Source organism: Balaenoptera physalus (genome assembly GCF_965194825.1).
Source record: "Balaenoptera physalus genome assembly, chromosome: 1".
Taxonomy (NCBI): domain Eukaryota; kingdom Metazoa; phylum Chordata; class Mammalia; order Artiodactyla; family Balaenopteridae; genus Balaenoptera; species Balaenoptera physalus.
Genome location: NC_138882.1, coordinates 32,629,491 through 32,651,469, shown reverse-complemented (window position 1 = coordinate 32,651,469; position 21,979 = coordinate 32,629,491). Strand labels below are relative to the sequence as shown.

Genomic DNA, 21,979 nt, shown 5'->3' with positions numbered 1-21,979 from the left:
GCAAACAATGTATGCTTCTAACCAAACATGGGGCCTGGGAGGATCAAGATACCGATACCTAGTGATGATGCTTCTCATTTTCCACTTAGCCCTCCTTTTCCTCCTTGGGTGTCCCCACCTTTAAAGTGATTGTTTTGATCATCTGTTGCCCAAAACAAACCATCTCAAAACAGTGACTTTAAACAATAACAATCATTTATTTGCTCATGAATATGAAATTTGGGCATGCTTGGTGAGAATAGCCTTTATTCTATGTGGCATCAGCTGGGATGACTTGAAGGACAGGGGGAGACTGGTGCAATGAGGTTCCTCTGACACAAGCTCATTAAGTATAAACTGTGAGGATCTAGTGATCTTGCCTCATGCCTTCCTGCAACCCTCCTTCCCACCCTGCTTTCAAACTCTGCCCATGTTGACCAACATGTATTTCCCAGTACTTGCCATCCTCAGCCATCTCTAGGCCTCCATCTAGCATTCCTTTCTTTCCCTTTCCTTGACTAACTGCTACGCATCCTTGAAGACTCAGCTAAGGGGTCACTTTCACCTGAAAGCCTTCTCTGATATCCTTTACCCCATACACTTCGATTTGCATTAAGTACCTCTCCACTGTGTTCCCACAGCACATATGTTCCCCTTTCAAGGCACTTATCCTTCTGTGATTGATTGTCCTTTTATTTGCCTGTCTGTCCCACTAGACCCTTAGCTCTTTACAGGAAGGAACTGCCGTCTTTTTATATTGCCAGTGTGTGATGATAAAATAAATTTTCATATGTTGAGGTATGGGGAAGTCATTCTGACTTGTACTTGAGTTAACTTGAACTTTATCCTAACTAGAACAGCCTGTTTGTGGTCTATCAAACATAACTTGTACATCTGCTTTAATTATTAAAGAAGAGGACACATTGAGCAGAAGTAAAGAATGTCCACGCTAAAAATAAAGATTAACACAGGGCCCTGCTCGGTTTCAAGGCTATGAGACAAGGAATGTGGTGGTCTCTAGAAGGTGGCAAGGAAACAGATTCTGCCCTAGAGCATCCAGAAAGAACGCAGCCTTGCTGACACCTTGGTTTTAGCCCAATGAGACTGAGGGTGGACTTCTGACCTCTAGAACTGTGAGGGGAATATACTTGAGAAACTGGGGATTTGCCACATGCCCAGATTTATTCAGTTTTTGCACAACAGCGTGAGAATCAAGAAGGACCCTGGGCTTGTGGTAACCAACATGCATTTTGGGACCATACCCGTGAGGCTCTTCAAGCACAAGGTGGACTCCCGCAGCCACCGGCGAGGCATCATCTTCTTCCATGGAGGCACCGTATTAGGGAACCTGGAGAAAAAGCCACATTCACAGAAAGATAGACAAGATGAAAAGGCAGAGGGCTATGTACCAGATGAAGAAACAATATAAAAACCCAGAAAAACAACTAAATGAAGTGGAGATAGGCAACCTTCCAGAAAAAGAATTCAGAATAGTGATAGTGAAGATGATCCAGGACCTCGGAAAAAGAATGGAGGCAAAGATCAAGAAGATGCAAGAAATGTTTAACAAAGACCTAGAAGAAGTAAAGAACAAACAAACAGAGATGAACAATACAATAACTGAAATGAAAAATACACTAGAATGAATCAATAGCAAAATAACTGAGGCAGAAGAACAGATAAGTGACCTGGAAGACAGAATGGTGGAATTCACTGCTGTGGAACAGAATAAAGAAAAAAGAATGAAAAGAAATGAAGACAGCCTAAGCAACCTCTGGGACAACATTAAACGCAACAACATTCACATTATAGGGGTCCCAGAAGGAGAAGAGAGAGAGAAAGGACCTGAGAAAATATTTGAAAAGATTATAGTCGAAAACTTCCCTAAAACGGAGAAGGAAATAGCCACTGAAGTCCAGGAAACGCAGAGAGTCCCATACAGGATAAAACCAAGGAGAAACATGCTGAGACACATAGTAATCAAATTGGCAAAAATTAAAGACAAAGAAAAATTATTGAAAGCAGCAAGGGCAAAACAACAAATAACAGACAAGGGAACTCCCATAAGGTTAACAGCTGATTTCTCAGCAGAAACTCTCCAAGCCAGAAGGGAGTGACATGACATATTTAAAGTGATGAAAGGGAAGAATCTACAACCAAGATAACTCTCCCCAGCAAGGATCTCATTCAGATCCGATAGAGAAATCGAAAGCTTTACAGACAAACAAAAGCTAAGAGAATTCAGCACCACCAAACCAGCTCTACAACAAATGCTAAAGGAACTTCTGTACGTGGGAAACACAAGAAAAGAAAAGGACCTACAGAAACAAACCCAAAACAATTAAGAAAAATGGGAATAGGAACATACATATCAATAATTACCTTAAACATGAATGGATTCAATGCTCCAACCAAAAGACACAGGCTCGCTGAAGGGATACAAAAACAAGACCCATATATATGCTGTCTACAAGAGACCCACTTCAGACCTAGGGACACATACAGACTGAAAGTTAGGGGATGGAAAAAGATATTCCATGCAAATGGAAATCAAAAGTAAGCTGGAGTAGCAATACTCATATCAGATAAAATAGATTTTAAAACAAAGAATGTTACAAGAGACAAGGAAGGACACTACATAATGATCCAGGGATCAATCCAAGAAGAGGATAGAACAATTATAAATATATATGCACCCAACATAGGAGCACCTCAATACATAAGGCAACTACTAACAGCTATAAAAGAGGAAATCAACAGTAACACAATAATAGTGGAGGACTTTAACACCTCACTTACACCAATGGACAGATCATCCAAACAGAAAATTAATAAGGAAACACAAGCTTTAAAGGACACAATAGACCAGATAGATTTAATTGATATTTATAGGACATTCCACCCCAAAACAATAGATTACACTTTCTTCTCAACTGTGCATGGAACATTCTCCAGGATAGATCACATCTTGGGTCACAAATCAAACCTCAGTAAAGTTAAGAAAATTGAAATCATATCAAGCATCTTTTCTGACCACAACGCTATGAGATTAGAAATCAATTACAGGGAAAAAAACGCAAAAAACACAGACACATGGAGGCTGAACAATAATTTACTAAATAACCAAGAGATTACTGAAGAAATGAAAGAGGAAATCAAAAAATACCTAGAGACAAATGACAATGAAAACACGATGATCCAAAACCTACGGGATGCAGAAAAGCAGTTCTAAGAGGGAAGTTTATAGCAATACAAGCCTACCTCAAGAAACAGGAAACATCTCAAATAAACAATCTAACCTTACACATAAAGGAACTAGAGAAAGAAGAATAAACAAAACCCAAACTTAGCAGAAGGAAAGAAGTCGTCAAGATCAGAGCAGAAATGAATGAAATAGAAAAAAAGAAAACAATAGCAAAGATCAATAAAACTAAAAGCTGGTTCTTTGAGAAGATAAACAAAATTGATAAACCATTAGCCAGGCTCATCAAGAAAAAGAGGAGAGGACTCAAATCAATAAAATTAGAAATGAAAAAGGAGACGTTACAACAGACACCGCAGAAATACAAAGCATCCTAAGAGACTACTACAAGCAACTCTATGCCAATAAAATGGACAACCTGGAAGAAATGGACAAATTCTTAGAAAGGTATAACCTTCCAAGACTGAACCAGGAAGAAATAGAAAATATGAACAGACCAATCACAAGTAATGAAATTGAAACTGTGATTAAAAATCTTCCAACAAACAAAAGTCCAGGACCAAACAGCTTCACAGGTGAATTCTATCAAACATTTAGAGAAGAGCTAACACCCATCCTTCTCAAACTCTTCCAAAAAATTGCAGAGGAAGGAACACTCCCAAACTCATTCTATGAGGCCACCATCACCCTGATACCAAAACCAGACAAAGATACTACAAAAAAAGAAAATTACAGACCAATATCACTGATGAATATAGATGCAAAAATCCTCAACAAAATACTAGCAAACAGAATCCAACAACACATTAAAAGGATCATACAGCATGATCAAGTGGGATTTATCCCAGGGATGCAAGGATTCTTCAGTATATGCAAATCAATCAATGTAATACACCATATTAACAAATTGAAGAAGAAAAACCATATGATCATTGCAATAGATGCAGAAAAAGCTTTTGACAAAATTCAACACACATTTATGATAAGAACTCTCCAGAAAGTGGGCATAGAGGGAACCTACCTCAACATAATAAAGGCCATATATGACAAACCCACAGCCAACATCATTCTCAATGGTGAAAAACTGAAAGCATTTCCTCTAAGATCAGGAACAAGACAAGGATGTCCAGTCTCACCACTATTATTCAACATAGTTTTGGAAGTCCTAGCCATGACAATCAGAGAAGAAAAAGAAATAAAAGGAATACAAATCAGAAAAGAAGAAGTAAAACTGTCACTGTTTGCAGATGACATGATACTCTACATAGAGAATCCTAAAGATGCCACCAGATAACTACTAGAGCTAATCAATGAATTTGGTAAAGTTGCAGGATACAAAATTAATGCACAGAAATCTCTTGCATTCCTATATACTAATGATGAAAAATCTGAAAGAGAAACTAAGGAAACACTCCCATTTACCACTGCAACAAAAAGAACAAAATACCTAGGAATAAACCTACCTAGGGAGACAAAAGACCTGTATGCAGAAATCTATAAGACACTGGTGAAAGAAATCAAAGATGATACCAACAGATGGAGAGACATACCATGTTCTTGGATTAGAAGAATCAATATTGTGAAAATGACTATACTACCCAAAGCAATCTACAGATTCAATGCAATACTTATCAAATTACCAATGGCATTTTTTACAGAACTAGAACAAAAAAATCTTAAAATTTGTAGGGAGACACAAAAGACCCCGAATAGCCAAAGCAGTCTTGAGGGAAAAAATCGGAGCTTGAGGAATCAGACTCCCTGACTTCAGACTATACTACAAAGCTACAGTAATCAAGACAATATGGTACTGGCACAAAAACAGAAATATAGATCAATGGAACAGGATAGAAAGTCCAGAAATAAACCCCCACACCTATGGTCAACTAATCTTTGACAAAGGAGGCAAGGATATACAAAGGAGAAAAGACAGTCTCTTCAATAAGTGGTGCTGGAAAAACTGGACAGCTACATGTAAAAGAATGAAATTAGAACACTCCCTAATGCCATACACAAAAATAAACTCAAAATGGATTAGAGACCTAAATGTAAGACCAGACACTATAAAACTCTTAGAGGAAAACATAGGAAGAACACTCTTTGACATAAATCACAGCAAGGTCTTTTTTGATCCACCTCCTAGAGTAACGGAAATAAAAACAAAAATAAACAAATGGGACCTAGTGAAACTAAAAAGCTTTTGCAAAGCAAGGAAATCATAAACAAGACGAAAAGAAAACCCTCAGAATGGGAGAAAATATTTGCAAACGAATTAACAGACAAAGGATTAATCTCCAAAATATATAAACAGCTCATGCAGCTCAATATTAAAAAAACAAACAACCCAATCCAAAAATGGGCAGAAGACCTAAATAGACATTTCTCCAAAGAAGACATACAGATGGCCAAGAGGCACATGAAAAGTTGCTCAACATCACTAATTATTAGAGAAATGCAAATCAAAACTACAATGAGGTATCACCTCACACCAGTTAGAATGGGCATCATCAGAAAATCTACAAACAACAGATGCTGGAAAGGGTGTGGAGAAAAGGGAACCCTCTTGCACTGTTGGTGGGAATGCAAACTGATACAGCCACTATGGAGAACAGTATGGAGGTTCCTTAAAAAACTAAAAATAGAATTACCATATGACCCAGCAATCCCAGTTCTGGGCATATACCCAGAGAAAACCATAATTCAAAAAGACACATGCACCCCAATGTTCATTGCAGCATTATTTATAATAGCCAGGTCATGGAAGCAACTGAAATGCCCATCGTCAGACAAATGGATAAAGGAGATGTGGTATATATATACAATGGAATATTACTCAGCCATAAAAAGGAATGAAACTGGGTCATTTGTAGAGACGTGGATGAATCTAGAGACTGTCATACAGAGTGAAGTAAGTCAGAAAGAGAAAAACAAATATTGTATATTAACACATTTATGTGGAATCTAGAAAAATGGTACAGATGAACGGGTTTGCAAGGCAGAAATAGAGACACAGATGTAGAGAACAAATGTATGGACACCAAGGGGGGAAAGTGGCAGGGGTGGTGGTGGTGGTGTGATGAATTGGGATATTGGGATTGACATATATACACTAATATGTATAAAATGGATAACTAATAAGAACCTGCTGTATAAAAAATAAATAAAATAAAATTCAGAAATTCAAAAAAAAAAAGAATTAATGCTACATAGGAAATTATTAGGTCAACTAAAAAAATTGGCATATGGTTGTTTACTTGGATAAAAATATTGTATCAATATTAAATTTCCTTAAGTTGAAAACTCTACTGTATAAATGTAAGAGAATATTATTATTTAGAGGAAATGCTCACTGAAATATTTGGGGGTGAAGGGCTTTATGCAAGTAACTTACTCTTGAATCATTCAGAAAAATGTTATGTGTATATATTATTTGTGTGTGTGTGTGTGAATACATGTCGATCTAGATGTATATGGAAGAGAAACAGCAAACAATAAAGCAAATAGAGTTAAATAAATAAATAAATAAATAAATAAATAAATAAATAAATAAATAAATAAAATAATAAAGACTAAATGCCTCCCTTCCTGGTATGCCAATGCTGGTACTCCTTTAACAGAAAGACTCCCTTCCCAGGTGCCAAGTCCATACTGACTTGCTGTGTATGTGCCGATCTGTTTTTTTGATACCTTGAAGGAATGTATCCATGACTTGTTTGATGTTCTTTGTTCTGACAAGATATAAAACTGCTAAAAACCAGGCTTCTCCAGAGCAGTTCCTCAGAGTTATCTGAGAGGCTGTCTTCCAGGCCATAGTACTCAGTTTGCCTCAAATAAAACACTTTTCTCTTCCTATTATAGATTGTTTCTTGATATTTTTGTCAACAGTGGGCTATAGTAGATATTTCCCAGCTCAGTATGTTGAATCAATGAATGATATGATAAGAAAGCAGATTTTGTAAGTTAAAATGATGCTGTCAGAATACCAGATTAGCAACAGGACCCAGCACCTGTAAAGGGCCTCAGTGAAGCAGGTTCTCCTGGACCCAAGATTAAATGAGTTCAAGTATATAAAGCCTTTTAGAGCAGTTGCCTCACACTTGGTGTTTGCTGCTGCTGTTACTACTGCTACTGCAACAACCATGATGACCTCTTCAGCTTTCAGAGGGAGAGCTGTCCTTGTCAGAAGTTCTTTTTGCTCTCACATCAGTCTTTTCCCGTGAACAGGACCTTGGATGACACCACTGGCCCCCTCCCAGCTGCTCCTCCTCCCCCCAGGCTATGGGAGTTCCCGGAGGCTAGAATTCCCGAAAGAGGAGTCCTGTGAAAGAGGAAGTATGTTCAGGGCTAACAGAGTCTGGGTGTGTCTTCCTTTGGCAAGAGCTTAGTCCCTGCTTCTGCGCTGTCACTTCTCCCCTATTGACTTCTGTTACAACAGGTGGATACAGGTATTGCCACTTGCCAGGCGTTTCTGAGCTCCCCCAGGCCTGGCAGAGATAAGGAGAGGCAGGAAGGAGGAAGTGAGTGATGGGCTCCTCTGGTATTTGCCACCTTGTGATCCTCATCCACCTCCCCTTTGCCCTGGGAACCTGGGGTCCTTTGGGGGAAGCTAGCAGGAAAGTGCACCCATGGGAATGAAAGCTAATTGCACTTGGGGAGAAGGCTTGGTCTGCACCTTAATTTGGGGGAGGTGCCCAGGCTCTTCAAGTTCCCTCAGGCCTTGCTCTTGCCCTGCCTTTCTGGGGTGGCTGGAAGCTGAAAAGTCCCAGATTTTTCCTCATCATGTCCCTTCCCTACCCTGCCTGGAATTTGGGGGAACTTGAGCATGGCAGTTTTAGCCAGAACTGTGATTAATAATTGGTGCTGGGAAAACTGGGGTTCTGGGTAAACTTGAAAATTTTGGGGGGAGGGGAGAAGGGAAATTTCCAAGATTCCCCTGAAAGGAGGAGACAGGGCAGGGTCCCTGGGAAGAGGCTTGAGAGCAGTGGGGCACTGAGGAGGACTCATGGGGAACACTCAGGACAGAAGGGCTGAAAAGCAAGACATGTAAGGATGGCAGATGCGAGGCCCTTGAAGAGCCACAGCTTGGGGTGAAGATAGGGCAGGACTCCTGGGGGAGAACACTGGAGTCTCGTGGATGATCTGGAGGAAAGGATGGATTTCCTCCATTTCTTCCATCAATTTTTTCTGGTGCTCCTCCACCATGTTTCCAATTAAATCTCACTTCCGTCAGGAGGCATTCCTTGACCTGTGGACCAGGTTAGGCCCCCGTACAGCTTCCCACAGGGCAGTACTGTTATAACCCTTGCCCCACCCCAGAGTCAGATTCTGTGGTCCAGACCCCATGTCCTCCCTTACTAGCTCTATGGCCTTGTCCAAGCATTCAAGCTCTTTTTACCTAAATTTTCTCAATCTGTAATGTGGCTGAATATGGGGCCTTTTCACAGGGTTGTAAGATGAAATGAAATAACACATTGGAAGAGTTTAGCACAGAGGCCAGCTCTTGAATGGTAAGGGTGATGTAGTGACCATGGCTGGTTGATGGCCTGTCTTCCCTACTCCTCCGAGGCCCGTGGGGGCAGAACTGTTTGTGTTGTCCACCATCGTATCCCCAGAACCGAGCACAGTGCCTGGCAAGTTGTAAGAGCCCAGTGAGCATTTGGTGAGTGAATGTATCAGTGACTAAGATGAACTGGAGTTAGGGTCCTTGTGGGGGTTAGGGCCTAGGGTTACCTAGGCTGTGTGTACCCCCCGAGCATTGTTCTCTAGTGAGCCCAATTTAAAGAAGGCACCAAGGTTATTCTTGGATAGAATGACTACGAGTGACCATTTTCCTTTTCTTCTATTTCTCTGTGGTCTCTACAATTTTTCTGTACCAAAACAAGGATGACTTTTCCAATGGTTAAAAAAGAGAAAATTCTATTAAGCAAACATTCTGCATTGTCTGGAACGGAGAGGTGAGAGCAGGATAAGAATGGGAAGGTGATGCAGGGATGGCTTGTGTTTCTGTTCTCCTTCCCATCAGCCTTCTCAGCCCTCCAAGGCCCCTTGGGGAGGGCGGGGTCTTACAGCTTGATTCCTGCCCAGGGAATTCTCAAAGCACAAAGCCACGGGGATGAGGTTCCTGCTTTTCTTTTCTTGAGAAGGATACGACTGAAGCAAGTTTGAGCTCTAATAGGATTTCCATGTTTTCAGAGGGAAAGAACATTCTCAGTCCTGAAGTCTTGTGGTGCCAAGAAGTGATCATGAGTGTGTGTGGTGAGGGGTGAAACGTCTTCCCGGGGCTCACCCTGGCACCGCCTCTTAATATCAATGGAGTATTTGCCTCCAGAGGCCTGGGGCCCCCAGGTTGGGGAAAGGGCTAGCAGCTGCTCCATGGAGGAGGGGAGGAAAGTGGTCTTGAAGAAAGAGGCCTGGACTAAGAGCCAAGGTGCTTAGGTTGGATTTCCAACTCTACCTGGTTGCGTGATCCTCTAGTCACTGAGCCTCAGGGTCCCCATCTGCAAAAAGGAGATGAGGACATCTCTCTACTTACACGGAGTTTTGAGTACAAAGCGATACTGAATGTGGAAATGCTTTGGAGAGCATGGAATGATGGACAGATGCTATTTGTGAATGGGAGGATTATTGATGGAGAAGAGGAAAGCATAGTGAGTTATGTTCCTGTTGCTTGCATTTTCAGATTAAAAAGCACTTACTGAGTTTCCTGTCCTATATATCATATTGTCAGTCCTCATTTGCCCCATGTTACCGATGAGAAAACTGAGGCTGTTCAAAGACAGCCAGATCTTACCCAATGTCACAAGGCTAGTAAGCGGCAGAACCAGAGCTCAGATCCAGCTCTTCTTTCTCAGTCCAACTCGTGGTAACCAACTTGTCTCGGTTTGCCCAGGATTTTCTGTCTTTAAGACTGAAGGTCCTGTGTCCCAGGCAACTCCTCTGTCCCAGGCAAACTGGGATGATTGGTCACCCTAAGTCCAGGGCTCATCCCATAAGTCAGCAACATTGGCTTTGCCAAGCGCGGTGGAGGCTGTAGAGCTAAGAAGAGCCCAAAGTTATTCTCCCCTGCTTCTTCCTAAGGAAGAAATGGCCCCAGCCCCCAGCCATGGGAAGATCCTTCTACAGGCAAGACTATCATGAACAAACCCAAGAGAAAGACTGGGTGGGCAGCTCCCTTCTAGCGTCAGATCAGTTTCTCTTTCTGTGACTTCCATCACTGAGTAGATTGTAACCTGCTCTTAGGTAAATAGGTAGAGAGAAAAGGCACTTCTTCCTTTCTAGATGGGCGTCCCTCCCTGTGTGCTCATCATCCCTTACACATGCATACAGCATATGATTTGTAATGCAGGTAGGCAGGGTAGAAAGTATCACCCCCATTTCTCCAGATGAGAAAACTGAGGTACAGAGAGGTTGTCCTGTCCAAAGTTACACAGCCAGCAAGTGTCAAAACTAGACCCAAATCCAAGTCTTTTAAGGTTTTAAATTTAGAGTTCACGGACTCCTGAAGGTCTGTAGATGGGCATCAGAGGAAAAGTTTGTGTGTATGTGTATCTTGGCAGGGGACATCGCATATATTTCACCAGTTTCTCAAAGGAATGAATTAGACATCTTGGATCTATAGTTTGTGCATGATTAACTTTTTTCTGTGTTTAAAGATTGACTTTGTTCCAAGAAAAGCTTTAAGGATGGCAAGTTATTCTGGTACTTAAAATGTGCTTAAGTGTTACTGTGTTTCAAGTGCACAAGGCAAAAATGATTAATTTTACTTTGACACAGCTGGTGAAATTGAATTTTTTCTCTCTTTCTATTTGGAAATTCTTCACTGTCTATAAAATGTCATGTCCAGAATTTTTTCTTCTGTTACCACATTTTATTTAATTTCTCAGCATCGATGCACACACCGAAAGAAAAAAGGCCTACATAGTTCAACTCTTCAATAGCCAGGGTTGCCTGCCTCCAATCCTTCCTGGGGTCTGGTTGTTTTGGACGCTGAGAGAGAAGCATGCAAACACTTTGGGCCTGGCTTCTCTGATTTTTTTATGGAAGCGCTTCACTTAAGGGACCCAGAAAAATAGTATTTCTGTGGTACGAATCCACAGGCCCCTTCCCACCAGGCTCCCAGTCTAGCAGGCAAGCTGTTCATGTTGAACTTACCAAAACCCCATGCGGGTGGGTGTGGGGAAACACCAAAGAACCATGCAAATGTCTCTGTCTTTGGGAGGTCCCATTCCCTCTCATTCATTCAAGAAACGTTTATGGAGTGCCTACTACATGCTACATTTTGGAGGTAAACTAGTAAACAAGACAGAGGAGATCACTGCCATCATGGAGTTTATATCCAAGCAAGAACTTGACTTCAGTTTCTCAAATTAAAAAGAGCCATCTGGTCGCTAACTTGAACACATTCTCTGATGGGGAGATACCGTCTCAGTCCTTCTGAAGTTTCAAGTCTTTTGGGAGAGAGATTTCAGGATGGCTCAACCAACCTAATGTGAAAGTGACCAGAGCACATAAATCCCCAAGTGCTAAGGGGAGACCAAGGGGAAAGAGTGCAGGGAGGATGGTGAGAGAAATTCCTGGAGGAATTGCGTCTTGCTTTAAGTTTGGGCCTTAAGCTGAAAATCCTAGCTTACTTCTGAGAGAAGCCACAGCTGGCTCCCACTCAGCATGCCAGATTGAATGAATCTGTATCTGAAATATGATGGAGGTTTAGCCAAACTAGGGGAGAAAATCCTCTAGGAAAGGAAATGTAAACAAAGCCTCTGGCTTTCTGAATGGACAGAATCCTAAGAGCTAGGATGATACCATGGCAGAGTTCTGCTGGTTGGGGTTTCCTCCAGGAAACAATGTGAAAGCAAGATGCGGTTCTCCTGCCCGACCTGCTCTGACGCCACAAGTATTTCAGATCCATTAGCCTTCTTTCTGCTGCCCACTTAATATACCTGTGCAGCAAACCAACAGCCTCCAGCCCAACGCCCTCCTCCTCCCAGGTGTCCTGAGGTGAAGCTCTCCTCAGGAACTCCTTGGCTCCCAGTGCCCAAGGGAGCAGCTCTTTTCAACTGACATAGATCATTTTACCAGTAAGGGGAAAACAACATCCAGTTTCCACAGAATTACGGTTTCTGCTGACATGCCTGGATTTGTTGGTTGGGAAGGGCGCTCTCAAGCGAGACTCTATACCATTTGTTGCTCTGCTTTTCCTTAGCTTCGAGAGAAGAGGTGTCTCTATTTCTGTAGGAGGAAGGCTTGAAATCAGAAGAGGCAACAAAGGGCATATGAATGAAAAGAGAACTGGACTGAGAGTTTGGGGATGTGGGTTCCTGTCCCTACTCCATGACTACTCGGCTTTGGGCAAGACACATCTTCTCTCTGAGCGTCAGCCCTTTCCTCCTCTGTAAGTGAGAAGGCTGGACCAGTTCCTTCCTGTCTGGTAGATTGAAGTGGTTAAGGATGAAGGTGCTAGAGTCAGGTTGCCTAGATTACATCCAGCTCTGCTGCTTACTCCCTGGGTACCCCCAGGCAAGGTTCTTCATAGCGCCTAAGTCTTAGCCCCCTTCTCTGAAACAACACACACAAAAATATTACCTACCTCATGGAGCAGGTGTGAAGAGTAAAAGAGACAATGCATGTAAGTGCTTAATACAGTGCCAGGGCTGATCAATGTGCTCACGACTTGTTAGCTATTGCTGTCAGCCTTGTTCCTTCAGCCTATGAATTTTGAGTTTGTGACAATGAGTAACACCAGATAATAGAATGATAAAGACACATGAAACGTTTGGCCCCGATAGCATTCCTCTGATTCTCCCTGGAGCGAGTTGAGGCACAGGACAAGGGAGCAGGACTTTGCCTTTTCCCAACGGCTTTGGCCGCCCTCGGTGGACTTGGATTGAGTGATGTGTTGCCTTGGAAGAGGAGCTCTGATGATATGTTTATGTTGGCAGGATGGGGAAGGGAACTGAACATGTTTGTGTACGGTATTATAAAGAAACTAAATCTTTATCTTCTGTTGTAGTAAGCCAATAGCTCATTTCTAAAACGAAGAGTTCAGAAATGGCAGTAACTGCGTGTTCTCTAGAATTATGAAGCTAAATAGCAAAGGGGAAGCTGAAGGTTGAAAGCTGTTGCCTACAGGGCATAGGAATGGTGGGCAGGGCGGACTGGGCAACGGCCTGCAGGTTTGCATCATATACATGCCTTCTAAAGTCACATACCTGGAAATTCTCAATTAAAAATAACATTAAATTAGAAAATACAAATAAATGCAATATACTGTCCTAGGGTCTGTGGTCAAGGGGATTTACTGTCTAGCTAAGGAAGTTTATGTGTTCACACATGACATGTTCTTGTAAAATTCACAAAAAGAAGGTATATTCACCTTAATCAGTTAAGATCAGTGTTCTTTTCTACTCTGGCCTCCCCTCAGGTGACACTGGAGAGGCCACAATATCTAGGGGATCTGAGTCGGGAGCAGTTGACTTGGAGATGTGTTTGGCCCTTAGAGAGTTGTATTTATATGTCCTGTAATCACATCTGTGTGTGGTTAAGATATTGTTACCCAGCCTGGTGTAAGAATCGCATCCAGGAATATTCCTTCCACCCACTGTACTGACTTTTACTACTGGAAGTGTGTGGATATTGGAAGAGAAGCATGGAGCCAGAAGAAAGTGTGTTGAAAATTCTTCCAGGCACCAGACATCTAAGGCTGTAAGCCAAAGATCTGGTTTTCATTAAAATCTAGTAAAAATGGAAACATTTACTCAATAATGCAATATATATGATTAGAAATGAATCACATACTTTTTTCTTTTCTGATGGGAATCTGGTGAAGCAGAATTTATCAGAATTTCTGTGTTTGTAGGGCACCAACCTATAGCATCTTTCATGCATGCCAACTATCAGTGACAAAAACCCACTTTTGAACAACCATACTTAAGGAAAGACTAACTTTTTAAAAATCCTCTTTATAGAAAATAACAGTTAAAAATCATTGCCATAGAAGAAGCAGACAAAGAAGTGTCAGATTTCTAAAAGTGTTGGGCTATCTTTCCGGATTTTGTGGTGTTTTTGGTATTTGTCAGCTTTATAAGATTTGTAATTTTCCATGATTTATTTCTGATTCTAAATAATTATTCAGTTTTTAATTTTTTTAATTTTTTTAACATCTTTATTGGAGTATAATTGCTTTACAATGGTGTGTTAGTTTCTGCTTTTTAACAAAGTGAATCAGCTATACAGAAACATATGTCCCCATATCTCTTAATTATTCACTTTTGTCCCTAATTTCGAAATTCTGTTTTAAAATTCCTTTTCTTAAAGAGCCACCCATGAGCTACAGGCCCCATACAAGCTGTGTCTGGCCATGGCTGGGGCTGAAGTCTGTAGAGGGTCCGGTGGAGAGTTGCCAGATTTAACAAATGAAAATACAGGATGCCCAGTTAACTTTGAATTTCAAATGGATAAGCACTAAAATGTGTTTATCTGAAATTCAAAGTTAACTGGGCATCTTGTATCCATTCAGCGGTCATATGAAAGAAACAGGAGTAAATTCAACCAGGGTGGGGGTAGGAAGGTGGAGGGGAGGGGGAAGTGGGAAAGGAAGAGGGGAAAGACTTCACGAGAAAGTCACACTGGGCCAAGTCTTACAAGCTGGGTAGGCGTTTGCAAGGCAGAAGAGCAAAGGGAGTGCTTTCTAGGTGAGAAGAGGTAGTCAGGTACGGGGCTCATCAAGAGGGGTGAGGTTGGAGATGTGGTCAAGGTCCAGGTTGTGATGGGTCTGGAGTGCCACAGGGAGCAGCTTCCTTTACCCTGGAAGCCCCTGGGACCATGTTGGGAGTTTTAGGCTAGAGAACACTAAGATTAGGTTTTCATTTTCACCTGGGAGAGGATGGGTTGTCGAGAATGAGACCAGGTCAGTGATCCAGAAGAGGAATAGGGAGGCAGTGCTTAGACTCTTTCCATTACCCAGCCCTGGCTCTTCCTCGCCAGTCTCCACAGGGGCTGTTTCATGGCATTTGAGCCATAGAACCCATTGACATAAGGTGTCAAACAGGATCTGAGGCTCTAGGTCACCAGGCTGTGACTTAGAGCCCTGGGGGTGAAAACGGAGAAGGAAAGGCCGGGTTGATGTAGCACAGGTGCCCAAGGCAAGTTTGTCCTTCCCTCCCCACCAGCACAGGGGCAGCCAGAGTGAATTTCTTCAGGTCATTAACCTCCTGGGTGAAGGCAAGTCAGAACAGCTTGGCTTGGGGGAGTTACATCACCTCCCCCTGCTAAACAGGCTTGATGTTCCCCACAGCTTTATGTTCTGTTCCACTCCACCTAGCCCTGAAATGGGAAGGCAGAGTGGGGTTAGAAAGGGTGCTGAGCTGGAAGTCAGGACGTGGAGATTGGAGAACAGTATGCCGTGTCTTTGCTGGGTGATGGGAGGGCTGGTTCACGTCTCCGTTTGTTCACGGCTTTAATGGGAACGTTGAACCGGTGCTCTCTGCTGTCTTTTCTGACTCTCATTTCTAAACCCCAAATAGAGGAGAAACATTTCATGTTTAAAGTCCCCGGGGGGACTGGCCAAGAAGGTGGAGTAGGAAGACCCTGCGTTCACCTTCTCCCACGGGCACACCAAAATTACAACTATTTACAGAGCAACTCTCAATGGGAACAGCCAGAACTGGGAAATTTATCTCTTTTTTTTGCTTTATTGTAAAAGTTATATACAATTCAAAACATATTATTACAATCCAGATATATTTAGCAAGACATTTAAACATTTATATTCCCAGCTATATTTCCCTGTGCTACACAGTAGGTCCTTGTTGGTTATCTATTGATACTTTATATACAGTAGTGTGTATATGTTAATCCCAGACTCCTAATTTATCCCTCCCCCTTTTCCCCTTTGATAACCATAAGTTTGTTTTCTATACTATACTCAATATTTTGTGATAACCTATAAGGGAAAAGAATCTGACAAAGAATATATATATGTCTGCATGTATAACTGAACCACTGTGCTATACACTTGAAACTAACACAACATTGTAAATCAACTATACTCCAATTAAAAAATAATAAAAAATAAAAAGACAAAAAACTGAATAACATTTATAATCTTTCTGCTTTTAAGTCCCATTTACTTCCCAAATGAAATATCCATCCATCAGTATCAGTATTTCTTTCTTTTACAAATTCTTTCTCTATCATATTTTCCAGTGTCATATAGTCCTCACAACTATAGGTTCCTCAGATCTAACTGAAATTATGCATATAAACCTAATCCATTTCCTCCAGGTCACTCAGTAGGGCTGCACTTTGCTCAGCTCCATGGAGCCTCATTCCCATAAAAGGCAATGGGCATGGTGCCCTCTGGAGTTGCACAATGCCTGGCTCACTTTTTGTCTGAGCTCCAGGACTCAGCACTTAGGAGTGGCAAGCTCCACTCTTAATGGGGAAGAAATTGCCTTGGCAGCATCATGAATGGTTCATGGAGGTGCAGTGGATTGTGAGTGGGGATAGGGGATTGGAAAGTGTGAGAGAGCTGTGTCCAGCACCCATCAAACTCAGAGCATCTCCATCCTGGCTCTCTGGTTTTCCTTCAATCTCTCTGTATTCTCATTTATCAAATGGGAACTTGAGCTCTGGTATCCCAATGGTGGGTCAGCTGACTCTAGAAGACCCAGTTCTAAGGCTAGGCATAACCCACATCTATGGATCAAATACACCGTTTGATTGCAATCCTGGGAGGAACGCCATTCCATCTCAATCCATATGCTTATCTTTTTACATTAGATGTTAGTAGCAAGGCTTAGGATGGAGAGAAATCATTTCTTATTGTCTCTCCTTCCTCCCAATTTAGGGACTTAAAGGGGGGCTGTAACATTAATAAAAAAGCTTATTATTTTCTAATCTCTTATTATGTGCCAGCCACTGTGCTGAAAACGTACATTTAATCATTTAATCTACACACCATGCCTACATGGTGAGTATTCGTTAGGCATAGTTAGCACCATTTTGCCGATGAATAAGCAGAGGCACAGAGATTAGCTGGCTTGCCTTCGGTCTGACAGCTGTAGGGAGCAGAGGCAGTCAGCCTACGCTTGGCTGACTCCAGAGGTACAGTCCCAGTCACTGTGATACAGTGTATGCTGGAGGGGAGCTATAAGCACATTAACATATTTTTCCTTTCTCTGAAAGCTTCCTGATGTGACATCTTTGTCCTGAGATGAAAGTTGGGTCAGAACACACCATTTGAGTGCAAGCTGATGAATACAGGCTGTGAGTCAGCACAGTTTTGCAGTCCTCTCACATATGGGGCCACCATCTGTGAGCTATGAGCCAGGCAGCTCAGGCAGTGCTGAGAAAAACAGCGTCTGCCCCCCACCGCCCATCTCCCTCCCCAGGGAAGCAGGGGTGGGGGGGCAGAGATCTCTGGACTCAAGAGTAGCTCATTCTCTCCTCCCCAGAAGGAGGAAAGAGACACTTATTAAGTCCTAAAAAGGTGTCTTCTCTCTTTCCAGCTGTCTGGCATACAGCATCAGAATAAATAATATTTACAGAGTACTTACTATGGGTCAAGTCCATTAGATCATTCAAATCCTCATGGTTTATTTTCACCTATTTTATGGAGCCTCAGAAAGGTCTTGAGTAGCTTGTCTAGTGTCTCACAGAGAAGAGGGAGAGCCTGGGTTTAAATCCAGAGCTACACTGTGACCACTACAATCTATTTTCCCTCAACATGTACTATTTCATTACGTCCAAGATGCTGAACAACAAGGCTTCCAGCCCCTGTGGCTCCCTTCCATTGCATCTATGCCCATAAAAAGTTCTCAGTCCTCTCCGTCCCTCTTCCTTCCCTGCTAGTGCCCTGCCTACCACTCTGTCTTGCCAGTATGGCTGCAGGGCAGATTTGTTCCAACCCGTTGTCCAAAGAGCCCATGGGGTCTCTTGTAATTGCACCCCATCCACAAGTTGTTTTGTTTGGTAAAAACAAACTCTGTTTTGGGAATTTGTGTTTGGAGAGGAAACTTTGTAAACCCTGTCTTTTCATCACCATCTCTCCAAACCTTGATTCTTGAAGAACATGGCGGTGTAGAGATTGTGTAAAAAAGTAATTTAGATAGAGAGTCTTCTAGCTCAAGAGCAAGGATTCCAGGCTCTGTTCCTGGCTCTGCCATGGACTGCTAAGCCTCTCTGACTCCCAGTCTCATTTTCTCTCTCTGCATTAATTGAGAATGAAAGGGCTGTCCAAGGGACAAGATGGAGAGGAAAGAGATGATGTCCAAAGAAATCCTTGCATTTCTGAGAACGAAAAAAAAAACCTTCCCTATGAAGTTAAACAAAATAATGCATGTAAAGCATTTAAGCTATTGCCTGGCACATGTTAGGTGCTGAGTAGCTCAGGCAGATGGAGCGTGCAGGAGCTGGGGCACCCACAGAGTCTCAGGGCTGGCTGCAGCAGGGCACGGCTGTCAGAAGAGTGCTTTCCTGACTTTGCCTGCAGGGTACGATTGGTGACATGCCACAGCTCTGAGGAAAGTGACCTACTTGGGTTTTTCTGTATGGACACAGGATTGCAAGAAATTCTCATTTGCATAGAGATGGGGAGTTTATTTTTGCTAGAAGCTGCATGTCAAGACAGAGAAGAAAGAGGCATTTCTTAATAATCATTAATCAGCTGTATCTGAAAAGAAAAAGAAATCAATTGGGGAAATGAGATGCTAAGGAAATGAGGGGAAAAACAATCTCCCTCCACATGGACACACCCAGTAAACCTTGACAGCATTTCCTTGTATCCACCTGCATAAAAGTGACCAGCCCTTTACAAGTGGCAAGGAACACGAAGAGTGAAGACACAGGAGAAGCCCAGGAGCACCCCGTGGGAGGTGAGGCTCGTGTCGTCCTTCCTCAGAGGATTTGTTCATCAACCATCCCAGCCCTCGTCCTTTAAAGCTGCAGAGAGGTGACCTGCTGTCACTGTGGATGGCCTATGATATCCCAAGTGCTGGGCATTTTGTAGAATGGGGAGGGGTATTCTGTAGAGAGGCTGAACTTTCCAGTACCTTATTCTCAATAAGAAACAGGGAGAATGGGAAAGGAGGAAGGAAGAAAGGGAAGGGGAAGGAATCTATTTTTTTTTTAAATATGATGATTTTATTTTTTATTTTATTTTATTTTTTAAATTTTATTGAAGTATAGTTGATTTACAATGTTGTGTTAATTTCTGCTGTACAGCAAAGTGATTCAGTTATACATATACATATTCTTTTTCATATGCTTTTCCATTATGATTTATCACAGTATATTGAATATGGTTGCCTGTGCTATACAGTAGGGACTTGTTTATCCATCCTATATATAAGTTTGCATTTGCTAATCCCAAACTCCCAGTCCTACCCTCCCCTCTCCCCTTCCCCCTTGGCAACCACAAGTCAGTTCTCTATGTCTGTGAGTCTGTTTCTCTTTCGTGGATATGTTGAATTTTGTCATATTTTAGATTCCACATGTAAGTGATATCGTATGGTATTTGTCTTTCTCTTTCTGACTTACTTCACTAAGTATGATAATCTCTAGGTGAAAACATGTTACTGCAAATGGCATAATTTCATTCTTTTTTATGGCTGAGTAATATTCCACTGTATATATGTACCACATCTTCTTTATCCATTCATCTGTTGATGGACGTTTAGGTTGCTTCCGTGTCTTGGCTATTGTGCATAGTGCTGCTATGAACATAGGGGTGCATGTATCTTTTTGAATTATAGTTTTGTCTGGATATATGCCCAAGAGTGGGATTGCTGGATCATATGGCAACTCTATTTTTAGTTTTTTGAGGAACCTCCATACTGTTTTCTATAGCTGCTGCACCAATTTACATTCCCATCAACAGTGTTGGAGGGTTCAAGGGAAAGGAATCTAGCATTTACTATAAACTTTTTGTTCTAGGAACTGTGCTGGGCACTTTAGAATATGTGTATTTTTAATCCTTTGCAGTATTAAATATCTTTTTAAACATAAGGAACACCACTGGTTCAGTGGGATCCGATCAGAAATGTGTTCCTTTTTGTCTGCTGTAAGGAAATCTGCTGGATCTCCAGTTGAGATCCCAGGAGGAACAGAGCTGTAGGTGGGGTGGTGCAGTGGTAAGGAGAACGGGCCACTTGCCTTCACATCCTGGTTCCGCCACTCGCTGGTCATATCCCTTGGGCAGGTTTCTCCACCTTGCTAAGTGTCAGTTCCCTCTTTGGTAAAATGGGGATAGAAACAGAACCTACCTCATAGGGTGGTTGTGAGCATTAAATAAGATAATTGTGGAAAATACTTGGCATGGAGCCCCAGGCACGTGGCATGTATGATAAACGTTAGCTACTATTGTTACCTGAATCAGCCGAGATGTCTGGAATCGCCTCACCAAGCTAAGGGGGACATCTTTTTCCTCCACACCTTTCTCCTCTGAGGCTCCCAGAGGGGGATGAACCGGCAATGCCCCACTGCTTCTGAGAGTTGTCAGAAGAAAAACTGTGCCCCCTTTTAGTCACTTGGCTCTCTAGAAGCACCCTATTTGCCTTTCGAGGGGATAGAGCTCTGGGGGACTCTATAGTCTCCCCTGTCAATGGGGTCTATTTTCCTGTTTTTCCAGAAAGAGGTTAGAAAAAGAGAAATCATGCTCTTTAACATAATGCCTGCTCTACAGTGAGGTCTCAACCTACACCTGTCCCTCACTGGGAATGATGCTGAGTTAAGCAGAGAGAAGGAAAAATGGTTTTCTAAGCAGGATTTGCTGTTCCTCAGCTTTCTGGAGAAGAGCCTGGGACTCCCGAGGATGATCGGGGTGGGGGGAGGGGAGCGGGGACAGGTGTGGCTCATGCTCTCACACGTGCGTGCCTAGAGCAGCTGTAACTATAGTTAGGAGTGAGGGCGTCCACAGCCCCCTCAGCTGGCTTCCTATGCTTGCTGCCTCCCTCTCTTCCACTGCTGCACCCACTACGCTTATGCAGCACACGCATGGCTGGGAATGAGTGCTCAGTCTGCACGTGGAGGAGGCTGGGCAGAGGCTGGTCTATTCCCATGGGTTGCCCTCTGACTTACCTTTAACGCTCAGCTCTGTTTGTGAAACGTGCTAGTGCTGGAGAAAGTCAGAGAAGGAGAACTCAACAGTCTGTACAGTTATGCTTTGGGCACTTTTCTCAAGGTGTGTTACACGACACTACTGAAAGCGGTCCAATGCAAAGAGGCAGAGAGAAAGGCAGGAGGGGCGCAAGAACTAGAAGAGGCAGCAGGCATCTCAGGTCTGGCCCTGCCTAGAGGCTAGCGAGCTGCAAACCTGTCCCTGGTGCCTGCTGGCTCAGTGGGTGATGGGGGGGAGCCGCCACCTTGCCATCTGTGGGTCTCTCTCTTCACTGTGGCTAATTAGTTATTAGATGCCCCGCACCTCCCTTTCCCATCTTCTCCAGAAGGTGACATCTTCACAGCTGACTTCAAAGGAATGATTTTAAGCAGATACACAGTAGGGGTTTATAACAAAAGGGTGTTGCCTATTTTGGGGGCAAACATAAAAACAAAATGTGCTTGCAGCTCTATTTACAATAGCCAGGACATGGAAGCAACCTAAGTGTCCATCAGCAGATGAATGGATAAAGAAGATGTGGCACATATATACAATGGAATATTACTCAGCCATAAAAAGAAACAAAATTGAGTTATTTGTAGTGAGGTGGATGGACCTAGAGTCTGTCATACAGAGTGAAATAAGTCAGAAAGAGAAAAACAAATACCGTATGCTAACACATATATATGGAATCTAAAAAAAAA

The 21,979-nt window shown here is 42.5% G+C and overlaps 1 protein-coding gene across 1 annotated transcript in view; it reads left to right on the top strand.

The window, feature by feature from the left end:
* The first annotated feature begins 666 nt into the window (after positions 1-666).
* Positions 667-21,979, top strand: part of IL19 (interleukin 19) — a 31,396-nt gene continuing 10,083 nt past the window's right edge. Inside the window, exon 1 of the mRNA XM_082471143.1 lies at positions 667-19,053. The gene's annotated coding sequence lies outside the window, so the exon portion shown is untranslated. The remainder of the gene's footprint in view (positions 19,054-21,979) is intronic.